Source organism: Schistocerca nitens, chromosome 2 (assembly GCF_023898315.1).
Source record: "Schistocerca nitens isolate TAMUIC-IGC-003100 chromosome 2, iqSchNite1.1, whole genome shotgun sequence".
In the NCBI taxonomy this organism is placed as follows: domain Eukaryota; kingdom Metazoa; phylum Arthropoda; class Insecta; order Orthoptera; family Acrididae; genus Schistocerca; species Schistocerca nitens.
In genome coordinates, this window is record NC_064615.1 from 333830820 (window position 1) to 333845419 (window position 14600).

The window sequence follows — 14600 nt, forward strand, 5'->3', positions numbered from 1 at the left end:
AATCAGGCACTCTCGCACCGTTGTGTTCAATGATAGGACACCCGCAATTTTGTGAAATAGTCTCCGTAGCTTGAGCGTTGGAAAGACAAAACCCGAACTGTTTTTCTGACCTCAGCTGATGAGCTGAAGGAATTTTTCTCAGCACCAATCAGCCCTCATGCTGCAAAGAATTATCGCCCACATGAATGCCCAGTATATATAGCTAATCACCACATTCACCACCTCACGAACATAACAATAAATACAACAAAATCAGTAATGAGAACCTCTTTCCGAGCGACAGGCAAAGCCGATGTCAGAAAAACCATGATCAGGAACGTTGCCGATAGAAAAACTTAATTTTTCGCTCGTGAGTGTAACATATCCCTCTCCATGAAAAAAAATCTACCCATACTTTCGAAAAACTGAAGTCACCTTATGATTACCACCCAATCGGTATATCATCCGCTGTATTTAAAGCCATGGAATATATTGTTGACAACCAAATTACTGAACACTAACGCGAATTGACCTTAGGGGCTTATATGACAAATGTCAGCCCGGCCTTTGTAAAAACCTTAGCACAAATATTGCATCAACTAAGGCAAATAATGTCCTGAATTATGCCATGGACAAGGGTGAGGCCACAATACTGACACTACTACACTTCAGCAAAGCTTTTGATACTGCCAACTTAGAAGTGCGGAACAGAACAACGCGATAGTCAAATTTTTATGATAGTACGCTGGGGTGGTCTGAAAGTACTTGAGAAGCGAACTGCAATGTGTTGTCTGTGGGAGTGAGAAGTTCTGGAAGCATGTTGTCTCAGGAATGACAAAGAATCTTTTTAGGCCCACGTTCGTCACCATATTACGTAAATGGTCGGTTCTGACCTTCTGTAACCATCATTTCTATTCCAATAACCACTAGTTTTACTCAGGTGCCAGACAGGAAGGCATCAGCACTTGGATCGTTCAGGTGAATGATGATCCGTTTTCAGTGGAAACATGGGCGCAAAACCTGAGACTAAAGCGACATGTGAAAAATTCACAAGTAAGCTTAACAGTCCGTAAGAAACTTATAAGCTCATAATTCCACGAACAGCTGCCTCCTCTTCTTCAATCAATGCCTCTGAGCACTATGGGACTTAACATCTGAGGTCATCAGTCCCCTAGAACTTACAACTACTTAAACCTAACTAACCTAAGGACGTCACAAACATCCATGCCCGAGGCAGGATTCGAACTTGCGACCGCTGCAGTCGCGCGGTTCCGGACTAAAGCGCCTAGAACCGCTCGGCCACCGTGGCCGGCTCCCCTTCTTCTCGACGGTGTTCCAGTACCACATTAGGAAACAGCGAAGAACTCTCTTATGACCACGGATCAACTTCAAAGATCCACGCGCAGGAAAACTTCCGCTGCCCTCTGTCGGGTTTCTCCCAAAAAATTTGCGAACTGAATTCTCCAGCGAACCAGAAGGGCTATTTTCAGCGGGAACGGTAATGAGGAATCTGGGCTAACGAAAGCGGGTTAGGTTAGTCTCTTCCAGGCAGTAACAGAGAGAGGATCGCTTCTCGCGAGTAGCGTGTTGAGTAGTGTGTTGTGGTTACCTTTCGTGATCCAAGGCGTAGCGGTTAACCGAACAGGGAAATGCAATCAAATTTTGCTTCGAAGCAAAGAAAAAAAAAGAAAAAAAGAAAAAAATGTGCTCTGAAACATAGGGGCTTGTTCGGCAAGCCCTCGCAGTGGGTGTCATGCCCCAGACAAGAATTTACGAGTGGCACAAGCTGTTCCGGGAGGGCAGTGAAAATGCCGACGATAAAGAGAGCTTCGGGCGTTTGACATCATAACAAACGCACGAAAATTTGGAAGGAATGGAGGTTAGAGTTTAACGTTGCGTCAACAGCGTCGTCTTCAGAGACCGAGCACAAGCTCGCATCACGAAAGGAAGAGGAAGGGAATCATCAGCGCCCTTGTAAAAGGAACCACCTCGGAATTTGCCCGGAGCGATTTAAGGAAATCACGGAAAACCGAAAACTGGTTGTCTGGACGTGGATTTGAACCGTCATCCTCCCGAAAGCCAGCCGAGAGTCTTAACCACATGCGCTGCATCGCTCGGGGAAAATGTAGAGAAAGAGCAAAAAAATTTTGAACGACGCTTGAGCGCAATAACTATCGCAGTACTGCCGAAATCGAATGTCTGTCGAATTTTAAGAGACGCATTGGAGATGAGGGAGGCGTGTGCAACAGGATCCCAAAGCGCTAACCGATGAACAGAAGAAACTCCGTGTGCTAAAGTGCCGCGAATTGTTGGAACGCCTCATAAGTGACCTTAATTTCACGGCCGCAGTAGCAACAGACGATGAGGTATGTATTATCGAGCAAGATGCCGAATCGAAATGGCAGAGCAACGAGTGACACACGAAAAAATTCACCTCACTGAAACGAGGCCCGCATGAGCAAATCAAAGGTTAAGAAAATCTTTTTTTCCCCCCTTAGAGGTCTGATTCCCAATGAATTTATGCCTCAGGGACAAAGAGTTAATGGCCAGTACTATACTTGAGTCATCGCTCATCAGCGAGATGGGGTGAAACGCGTCAGGACAGAAATCGCAGACAACTTTGAGCGCGAGAAAAGCTATTGCAAATGTGAAATGTGTGTACGTTAGTGGTCGGTGTAACCCACAGAATGTTGAATGAAAGCACGTGAACGCGCATGTATTGCGTTGTACGGACGCCAGATATCAGTTTGTGGAATGGAGTTTCATGCCTGTTGCACATGCTCAGTCTATAAAAGGACGGTTACTGCTGTTTGTTGATGACGCTGAAGTTCTGGTCCGATGATGTCCCACACGTGCTCAATTGGTGACGCATCTGGTGATGCATCAGGCCAAGGTAACATGTCGAGACTCTGTAGAGCATGTCTGGTTACAACAGCGGTATGTGGGAGAGCGTTATCCTGTTGGAAAAGACCCCCTGGAATTATGATCACGAATGACAGCACGACAAGTCGAATAACGACATTAAAGTACAGATTTGCAGCCAGGGTGCGTGGAATAACCACTAAAACGCTCCTGCTGTCATAGTAAATCGCACCTCAGACTACAGCTCCAGGTTTAGGAAAAAAAAAAAATGGTTCAAATGGCTCTGAGAACTATGGGACTTAACTTCTAAGGTCATCAGTCCCCTAGAACTTAGAACTACTTAAACCTAACTAACCTAAGGTCGTCACACACATCCATACCCGAGGCAGGATTCGAACCTGCGACCGTAGCGGTCGCGCAATTCCAGACTGTAGCGCCTAGAACCGCTCGGCCACCCCGGCCGGCCAGGTTTAGGACCAGTGTACCTAGCACGCATAAAGATTGGTTGCAAACTCTCGACTGACTTTCTTCTAACCAACAGTCGGCCATCACTGGCACTGGGGAAGAACCAGCTTTCTTCATAAAACACTACAGACCACCACCCTCTTAGACACTGGACTCGCATTCGGGAGGACGACGGTTCAATCCCGCGTCCGGCCATCCTGATTTAGGTTTTCCGTGATTTCCCTAAATCGCTCCAGGCAAATGCCGGGATGGTTCCTTTCAAAGGGCACGGCCGACTTCCTTCCCCATCGTTCCCTAATCCGATGAGACCGATGACCTCGGTGTCTGGTCTCCTTCCCCAAACCAACCAACCAACCACCACCCTCCCCTCCAATTAGCTCTCGCTTGACACCACGTAAATCGCAAATGACTGTGTTTTGGAGTCAGTGGAATACCTTAATGGGCTTCTGGCTCAGAGCTGCTATTGAAATAACCGATCTGTAACATTTCGTTGCGTCACTGTGGTTCCAGCTACAGCTCAAATAGCTGCTGCAGATGCAGTACGATGTGCCAGAGCCACATGCCGAACATGATAGTCTCCCATCTCGGCAGTGCCACGTGGCCGTCTGCAGCCCGGTCTTCTTGCGACCTTACATTCTCGTGGCCACCGTTGCCAGCCATCATGTGCAGTGGCTACATTCTTGCAACGTGTTTCTGCAGAATCGCAGAAGCAACTTCCAGCTTCTAATAGCCCTATTAAACGACCTAGTTCTAACCCAGTTAGGTGCTGATGATGCCGTCTTTTTCGCCTTAAAGGAATTCTTGATTAACGTTAACTCACAAGGTAACTAACGATGACGACTGTTACAGAGAGTAGCATCATCATAGTGGTGCTACTAGCGCCACTCTTATGCGACTGCGGCGAAATTTGAACAGACATCTTCTTTCCGTTGCACACACACACACGCCTATGAACTTTAGTTTATATCGCACAACTCCTTCTTATGTTTCAATTTTTTCGTTAGTATGGATGACCATGTCAGTGCTTCACACGCCCAGTAAGGGCGGTTGCGGCCAGACATGTTACTTCATCGCTTGCCCTGTGCTCAAACAACCCAGTAGCTAGCACCAGAGATTAAATGCCAGAAGTCTCATCATAATCGAAATACAAGAACCAACTTATATTGTATCCTAACCGTGCTCATTCGTAAAACAAAACATTCACAGAGGGCTTCACTGTTGTTGTTGTCTGGCTCTCTAACCAGTTGGTCTGCACTTTACTCACAGCTCAATTCCCTGTTGTTTACAAGAAAAAGTAGAAGTACTTCATTCTGTCATCCTCATAACGTTTCGCCGAAAATTAACATATACAGCTAATTTTTCCTATGTCAAACAGCAAAGCCAATGCTCCTAATTCCTCACAGTTACGGTAAATTCTCTTTTCCTGTCACTATGAGTCACGCCGTATACTGTTATATTCATCACCCGTGTGTTATGACGTTTCTTTCGTTCTCCCCTCCCATCGTTTTCTCTCACACTCATTGCTGCTGGCGCCTGTGTGTTTTCTTACCTTTACTAAATTTAATACAATAAGCTTGTCGGGACATACACTACCAATCAAAAGCTACGAAACGTGTTCAATAAGTATTGCAACACATTTATTGCGAAAGCAGGTTGGCTTTATTCAAGATTCTGATACACCATATTATTTCTCACTCGTTTGGCTATTAAACCCCGTTTTTTAATATAATCTCCGCGCAAGGCGACGGCCTCACGCCACCTTGCTGGTTGGATCTTCAAGTCCGCATGCAGCCACTCTACTTGCAGACGTCGCAGCTAACGTCTTTCTGCATCAGTAGCCTCCGCATCATCCACGTACTGCTTCCATCACTGGGCCAAACAGATGGAAACCGGAAGGTGCAAGATCCGGAATGTAGTGTCGATGAGGAACAACAGTCTAATTAAGTATATTGAGCCCGTCTCTGGTGCACAGATTCACAGACTGGTGTGAGGCCTTGCACTGTCATGGAGAAGAAGTTCGTTTGCTGAAGTCGTTTCATCAGTTTCCACGGGGTAGCACAGCACACTTCACAATTTATCGTTGCACCATGAGGGAGGACAATAAACAGAATAACCCCTTCAGAATCACAGAAGACAGTTGTCTTGACTTTATCGACAGAAGGTGCGGGTTTGATCCTTTCCTTCAGACGAGAGGTAGCGTGGAGCCACTCTATGGATTGAAGTTTTGTTCCTGGTTCGATGTGATGAATCCATTGTTTCTCCGTGTGCGACAATGTTCTACAAGAAATTGTCACCATCAACCCCATAATCTGGAAGCAACTCCTGGTCTTCTGTTTGGCGGCGAGGAACAGAGCAGGCACAACCTCGAATGAGAGTCTGTATATGAAACGTATGAGAGTCCGCACGTTCTAACTTTGCAGGAGGCACAGCTGTGTGTGACCGGCCGATCACGTAAAATCTAACAGGTTTATGCAACGTTGTTGCGATGATGACAGACGCCTCCTCGCCGTGATTGTGTTCACTGCCAGGTCTCCGTAGACATTCTGCAAGTCTCTATGAATATTCGCAATGCTTTGGTTTTCCGGCAAAAGAAACTCTATGATAGCTCTCTGCTTGGAACGCACATCCGTCACAGACGCCATTTTGAAGAGTACGTGTAGCGCTGCCACCTATAGAAACTTCATGGAATTACGAGGTGCGGCTAGAAGAAAACCGGACTGATGCTGGAAAAAGCATTTTTTTTACAATTATTTACAATTTCATGTTATCTCCTTCAATGTTCTCTCCTCCTCGGTCTCTACACCGCTCCATACGAATTTTCCACTGTTCATAGCAATGCTGCAGATCATTTTCGGTAAGTCCATACATTACTTCCGTCGCTTTTTCTTTTACTGCTTCAACAGTCTCAAATCTAGTTCCTTTCAAAGCTGACTTGACTTTAGGGAAAAGAAAAAAGTCACAGGGGGCCAAATCAGGTGAGTGGGGTGGATGATCTAAGATGGGAATGTTGTGTTTTGCCAGAAACGTCTTCACTGACAACGCACTGTGAGCTGGGGCATTGTCTTGGTGAAGGATCCATGAATTTTTTCTCCACAAATCGTTCCGTTTTCTCCGTACTCGCTCACGTAGGGTAGCCAGGACGCTAATGTAGCAATGCTGATTCACTGTTTGTCCCTCTGGTACTCAATCAATGTGCATAATCCCTTTGATGTCAAAAAAAAAAATCATCATTGCCTTGAATTTCGATTTTGACATTCGTGCTTTTTTTTGTCTTGGAGAACCAGGAGTTTTCCAATGCATCGATTGGCGTTTAGTTTCGGGATCGTAAGTAAAAAACCACGATTCATCGCAAGTAATAACATTTTGTAAGAAGGTGGGATCACTTTCAATGTTTTCCAGGATGTCAGAACAAATCATTCTTCGGCGTTCCTTCTGTTCAGTTGTGAGACACTTTGGAACCATTTTTGAACACACTTTGTTCATGTTGAAACTTTCATGAAGAATCTGCCTAACACTTTCCTTGTCAACTCCTGTTAACTCAGACACTGCTCTGATTGTTAAACGGCGATCTTGTCGAACAAGTTTACCGATTTTTTCAATGTTTGCATCAGTTTTTGCTGACAATGGTCTTCCAGTGCGAGTGTCATCACTGGTGTCTTCGCGGCCATCTTTAAATCGTTTAAACCACTCAAACACTTGTGTTCGCGATATTCAATCATCGCCGTACACTTGTTGTAACATTACAAACGTTTCACTTGCAGATTTTCCTAGTTTGAAACAAAATTTGATGTTAACACGCTGTTCTTTCTGTACACTCAACATTTTCCGACGCACAGACAAAACGTCAACTACTTAAAACAGACGCCACGGGCAGACTGAGTGCAGGAGGCAGATGAAACTCGAGCAGTAGGCGGAGCGAGAGTCACGTGACAGGCCACGCGACTTTCAGCCTTATTGCATTCGTTTTATTGTTTCACCAGTACTAGTCCGGTTTTTTTCTAGCCACACCTCGTATAAGGGTTGGAGCGAGAATATTCCACGATACCATACAAGAAATTCCACACGTTTTCAACCGAAAGTGACTGCGAGAAAGGTGTGGTGCATTATTTATTGAAGCCCCTCGTATACACTTTATTCCAATGAACAAACACTTTGTACGAACTAAATGAACCAAAAGAAATAAATGTTTTATTTCTCTGTCATTAACTACAATACAGTATCGTTTAGATTCTAGCCACCGTTCATCCTCAGAACAGTTGCACTAAGTCTTGGCATTCTGGAGATTATATTTTATAGTGTTTTTGTAGATATGGCACTCCGACACCTGTAAACTATGAGTGTTCCATAGATCTTCAGCTTTAGATAACCTCGATTTCCTGATTCCACTGTGACGTTGTAACATTATGTGATTGCCTTATCATTTTAAATCATTCACTAATCGAGCAGTCGCTCGGCAACAGCTACAAATTAACAAATAATGTTGCGAGAATGTAAAGGGTGAACGACCTGTGACGTAACGTGTTTATTGTCGAAGCGTCGTCAGAGATGCAGTGTTACTGACTTTGAAAATCGCGGCGAGAAAAACGGACAGAAGAAGAACACTTTTACACTTTTTTTTAATGTACGAAATATTCTCGATGAACAGTTACTCATTTTCTCTTGTCTCTTGTAACTTGTGTCGGACACGCATGTCTTGCGCCGTATTATTATTGTTGAAAATAATATTATTTTAGTGTAAAGTAAAAGTGCAATACTAAAAGTGCAATACTGCAAAACACTAGATTTATTGAGCGACGTGTATTTGAAAACGTCAAAGGAATTATTTTCATTACGAGAAGAGAAGTGCCAGTCAAAACGGCATCCATGTTAAATCCTTCATTGCAGTGTAGTTTCATGTATTAATTGCCTTAAATTCAGAGTTAAATAGAACTGGTGTATGGACTATTTATTTAGTATAGAATCTATGTCTCACTCCTACATGTAGTTATTTAATTTTCCTTGTGTTCCTGCCAAATAGAGAGTTCACAGTAACGAATTCTTTCGTTGAAATCGGACGGAAGTTGCATGCGGCGAAATATTTTCTCCGCGCCATATTCTACAGGTAAATGCATGATAAATTACGGTCCCCTAGGAAATACATGTTGAGCTATCCAAAAATAATTATATTTTGAATAGGCATTTACTCTCCTCTGCAATGTAACTTCCGACGGATCAGACGATCCAACAAGAAACAACCGCACACGGTCGGCGTTCGCAAATATATTTCCACCGCTGATTATAGCTATATGTTACAGCACAAAAGTAAATATATTGTGAAAGGTCTCTGTTGGATTCCTTTCATGTTAATTTCTTAAATCTGTTGTCATTTACGGCATAAATTCCTCTTCTAAATTTACTGTGGTGTTTCTGACTATCTGGGAGGAGACTGAGTAGTGGAACGTGTTACTTTTACACATAAACAAGAACGATGTGTCACACTACTACACTTTAAAACACAGTTTATATGTAATTCATGTCACACAGTCTCATACGGAACCTACATCCGCTTTCTTTTATATACTGTATATGATAAAATACTGTCATCCCCCTTCCCTTCTGTGTGAGAGGATGAATGAGCAAATATATTTGTAGTTGCATGCTGGATGGTGGCAGACAAGCCTGTCTGCTAGAGAACAGTAGGACCAACGTCGGAACAGGTAGCTACGCTTTCTAAAAGCAGAGAGGTTTCTATGCTTAGTATGGTCCTGTCTGTCCCTTGTCATGTTGGTATAGGAAGCTGCCTCTCTGGTCACTTCCGTTTGTATTTGGGAAGCACGCTCGGTAGGAGCGCAGGTCAGTCGGTCCGTGGCGAGCGTCTGAAGTGGTAAGATCTCCGGCTAAGCGCGTGTCTGCTATGTCCGTAGGACAATGGATTTCTTAAGTTCAGCCTAACTGAAAATTTAATCACCTTTATTTCAGGTTTAGCTCTAAAATATCTAATGTTATCTTAAATTGCAACGCAGTGCAATTCGCGTGTGAAGTTCAGAATATCTTCCGGTAGTTGCTTTGTCACTACTTTGTGAGTAAAGTGGAACCACGTGTTGATCAGTAACTCTAACTAAGATCATCAATCTTAAATGCGAATGTGCGTGAGATTTTAACGTGTCGTCTTGACAATATTTTCCAATATAGCAACTTTTCTTTATGTTCAACCCACGTGGGGTGTACTTTGCGAGACCAGTACCACGTGCTTATACAATTGTTTGACCCATCACGTTAATAGTAAGACGTTAGTAACCAGTTCGAGGTTTTTCTTTTGTAAATTGCTTTACGATCTAATTTATTTTAATTATCAAAAGCCGGCCGCGGTGGCCGTGCGGTTCTAGCGCTGCAGTCTGGAACCGCGGGGCTGCTACGGTCGCAGGTTCGAATCCTGCCTCGAGCATGGATGTGTGTGATGTCCTTAGGTTAGTTAGGTTTAAGTAGTTCTCAGTTCTAGGGGACTGATGACCTAAGATGTTAAGTCTCATAGTGCTCAGAGCCATTTGAACCATTTGATTTTGAATTATCAAAATTATTGTGGAGTTACACTCTGTGTAAACCAAGTTGACCACGTGAAGCATGTGGTATAATCATCAAAGTAGCCCTCAGCTATTCTTTTCGGGAAGATTTCACAGAGAGTTAGTATGAATTTAGTATACCAGTGTGTGGTAATTACATGACGGACAGGATTGTGCTACGAACGTAACTTCTTTGGGTGAAAATTGAATCGGTTGGTTGTGGTTAATTTCCTCTTGCATATGTTTCAACGTTCTTCGTGTGTTATTTTATGAATGCAGTGTTGTATGCAGTCTCCCAATCTTGGCTCCATATTTGATATGTTCCGTAAGATTACAAACTCGCATTTTCACAGTCCTAAATAAGGCACCAGCTTAGTTATGACTCACGTTTAATATGCTGAAATTTCAATGATCAATGTTAAAATAAATTTCGAAATATAAACTGATTTATTTCTTGTTATTTAAATTCTCATATATATATATATATATATATATATATATATATATATATATATATATATATATATCACCAGTTGTCGTATGACTATTAAAAGATTATAATTAATGTTAGTCTGGTTGGGAATTTGGTAAGCTAGACTGGATACCTGGTGAAACAGTTGCGCAGTAATGCAAGGTTAACTTCCCCAGACAGCTCACAGCTTTTAACCCGCTTTTACCACCGCTTTCATAGCAAATTAAAGTAACAACGTTACAATTGTTATAATTAGCGACTACGAACGGGGACATTTATAACTGTGTGTTTATATATACACATTACGTAAACATATCGTTATAATGTACATCTCGTAAGAGTTAAATAGGATTTAAATCAGGTGATTGATAAGGCCAAATCATATTCTTCAGTTCCCCACATTTCTCTTTTCTATTGGTATCCCTTCTGCACAATTTAGTAGCATGTTTGATTTGACTGCCCTGCTGCAGAGCAAATCCACAACCTTGTCACAAGGAACTGCATTTTGGTCAGTAGTTGCATTTTGGTCAGTAGTCTGTGATATCCTTCCTTCTTTGATGTTCCGTTAATTCTCACTAGATCACTGACTTTCTAACCTGCAAAACATCCAACACCATGACCGAACCTCCACAATGTTTCAACATTGGCGTCACACGTTTTCCACAGTTCGACGAACATTCTACAATGGGTTCCAAATATTTCAAATTTAGATTCGTCCGTGAATAACGCCTTTCCTCATTGCTGAACGCTCCACTTCTTATATTGCTCTGCCCATTACAATCTTTTCACCTTATTTTGTTTGCTTAATGAAGGTTTTTTGGCCGCTGTGCACCCCTTTCAACCTTGTTCTGGCAGATGACGTTACATTGTTGAGATGTAGATAGGAGTTGCTTGCATACTATTTAGTTCCTCACGAATTTAAGGCGCGGTACTAGTCCTTTGACGTTTACTCTGTACTCATGTGGACTGATATTTCCTGTACGATGTTATCGGGGTCTATCAGATCGCGAAACAGTTGTACTGACATCCGTTTGATTGAATTGCTGCAACGTATACATCACAATAGATTGAGATTCAATAACTTTTATTGCCATTTCTACTACCCTGAAGAGCCAAGGAAACTGGTACAACTACATAATAACGTGCAGGGTCTCCACGAGCACTCAGGAGTGCCGCAACACGTGGAATGCCCTCAATTAATGTCTGAAGTAGTGCTAGAGGGAATCGACACCATGAATCCTGCACGGCTGTCCATAAACCCGTAAGAGTACGAGCGGGTGAAGAGCACGTTGCAAGGCATCCCACATATGCTCAATAACGTTCGTGTCTGGGGAGTTTGGTGGGCAGCGGAAGTGTTTAAACTCAGAAGAGTTTTCCTGGAGGCACCCTGTAGCAATTCTGGACTTGTGCGGTGTCGCATTGTCCTGCTGGAATTGCTCAATGGACATGAACGGATGCAGGTGATTCGACAGGGTGATTACGTACGTGTCACATGTCAGTCCCGTATGTAGACATATCAGGGTTCCGATATCACTCCAACTGCATACGCCCCGCACCATTACAGAGCCACCACCAACCTGAACGTTCCCCTGCTGACATGCAAGGACCAAGGATTCATGAGGTTGTCACCATACCTGTAAACGACCATCCGCTCGATAACACTTGAAACGAGACTCGTCCGACCAGGCAACATGTTTCGAATCAGCAAGAGTCCAATGTCGATGTCGGCGGATCCAGGCGAGGCGTAAAGCTTTGTATCGTGCAGTCATTTAGAGTACACGACTGGGCCTTTGGCCCCAAAAGTCCATATCGATGATATTTCGTTGAATGGTTCGCATGCTGCCACTTGTTGATGGCCCAGCTTTGAAATCTGCAGCAATTTGCGGATGGGTTGCACTTCCGCTACGTTGAACGATTCTCTTCAGTCGTCGTTGGTCCCGTTTTTGAAAGTTCTTTTTGCGGCCACAGCGATGGCGGAAACTTGATATTTTACCGGATACCTAATATTCACGATACACTCGTCAAATTGTCGTACGAGAAAATCTCCATTTCATCGTTACGTCGGAGATGCTGTGTGCTATCGCTCATGTGCCGATTATAACACCTCGTTCAAAGTCACTTAAAACTTGATAAGCTGCCATTGTAGCAGCAGTAACCGATCTAACAACTGCGCCAGAAACTTGTTATGGTATGTAAGCATTGCCGACGGCAGCGACGTATTCTGCCTGCTTACATATCTCTGTATTTGAATACAGCTTCGTTGTAGAATGGTCTTCCTGATGCAGAGCTACAATTGCAGCACGTCTTTCAATTCAATTCTACGGCTTCCATCGCATTAGGAGATAATATGGTATGAACCTGATCAGGCATACAAACACACTGATAGATGCACCCAAAGTACTGAAAACTAATGTGGACTGGTTGCTACACGGACAACAGAAGGAATGAGGCCATTTCGAATGGAAACTCCTTAGGTACAGACATGTCATTGTTGTTGTGGATACTCGTCAGCGCCCCTCTAAGCGAGCAACCAGTCAGATAGGAAACTTAGGTGCTTAGTTTTTAATATGTACACACGTTTTATTATCAGAACGGGGATACGACAGAATATTCGAAACGAAATCCTTGCTTTAGCCACAAATTCATAGTTGTGATAGGTAATCGAAAAATTTGACTGGAAGCGTATGTAATGCAACCTCATGCATACACAACGACCTGGTGGTAATAGGACCGACACACCAGTAAGCGCCTATTCCAACAATTAAAGGTGCCTCCTCTTGCAAAAAAAATAGCAGGAGAATTGTAATTTTCTGCGCATTGCTGTGGACATCAATTTACAAACTTTACTGGACACCGGAATTTGGTTTCTTACACTCGCTGCACATAATATTGATAATATATTTGCAGTTTTAGTGGATGCAAGATTCTCATAACGGTTGTTTGAGTTGTGTTCATAGCTTGTGCAAGCGCCGACTACAAGTCACAAAATGTCAGCACCAGTGATGATTCACAATTAAAGAAGACTGCCGTTTAGTTGCAGAGGCGGTCTCCATTTGGAAAGAAGATAATCGTAATACATAGTAATTGTCTGGTGTCATGATGGTCAGACTCATATACTCTTTTACTATTACAACTGAAGGACATCAGGACTGTAAACGCTGATTTCTCTTTGTATTCTTCAGTGAGCAGCTGTGGAATCTAATACGAGTTCTCTTTCCTGAAAGTAACTTTTTAGGTCTATTTTCATAGAATCTGATCTCGTAAACTGTTCGAGTTTTACTGACGATATCGTCATCGATATTGGTTTCGTCATTCTTCAATAAGCTCTTCCATTTGTGTACTTCGCCATCACCGAACAGGGCCACATAAATTTAGAATACTAGTTGAAGAATGTGTGCTCCTATCGTATTTCTTATTAAAGGCCAAATTACTGGCTTTAATTCAGTGCTGGCAGACGTTTGACAATCTTAAACGCATTGATGGCTCGTACAGAATTACCACGGCTACTAACAGTCCGGAATTTCAGTGGGCGCCTCAAATTTAAAACTGAATGAAAGGATTTCAATAAAGAAATTAGATCCCTTATCGTAAATGAGGAATTTAAGAGAAACTTGAGGTTAATTTTGTAAGCTGAGAGATTTCTGATAACACAAGCTACTTTTACAACAATGTTCTAATTATTAGAGTAATTAGACTAGGTTAAGTTGTTAAGTGAGGACAACGATAGCTAGTAAGTTCTGTGACTGTGACGTCCGGGGACGGAACTGACCTCTTAAGAGCAAACGACATCCTCTCACTAATGAACAAGCGTGTATGACGATAGTGTACAGTGAATTCCCGACGACAAATCACATAATTGCGCGGTGACGTAACTCGTAACTGGAAGGACAATGGATACGGTATGATAGCGTTCTTTGCTCATTTACTGACGGGCAAAACGAAGAATATATCAGCTTGAACAAGTCGAGACCTCTTTAACAATTTTCTGTGTGGTATCAACGCCTTTCAAAATGCTACTGAATTCACATGTAAGGAAAAGAATTTACAATACGTCAACTAGACCTCTTACCCCCTTTTTTTAGAATCACTGTAAGTCTTTTAAACTAGTGCATTTTGTAAGGCTACTTATGCTTGAACATGCTAGTACTTACAGTACTTAGCACCTGCTTCTCCCTTTCAACGAATGTGAAATCGGCTACTTCTTTGTCTGCCAGTATCGTTATCAAATATTCTCTCCGCCAATATTTTGTTCTCCTTGTGAAAAAGCCTACACCCACCTAGGA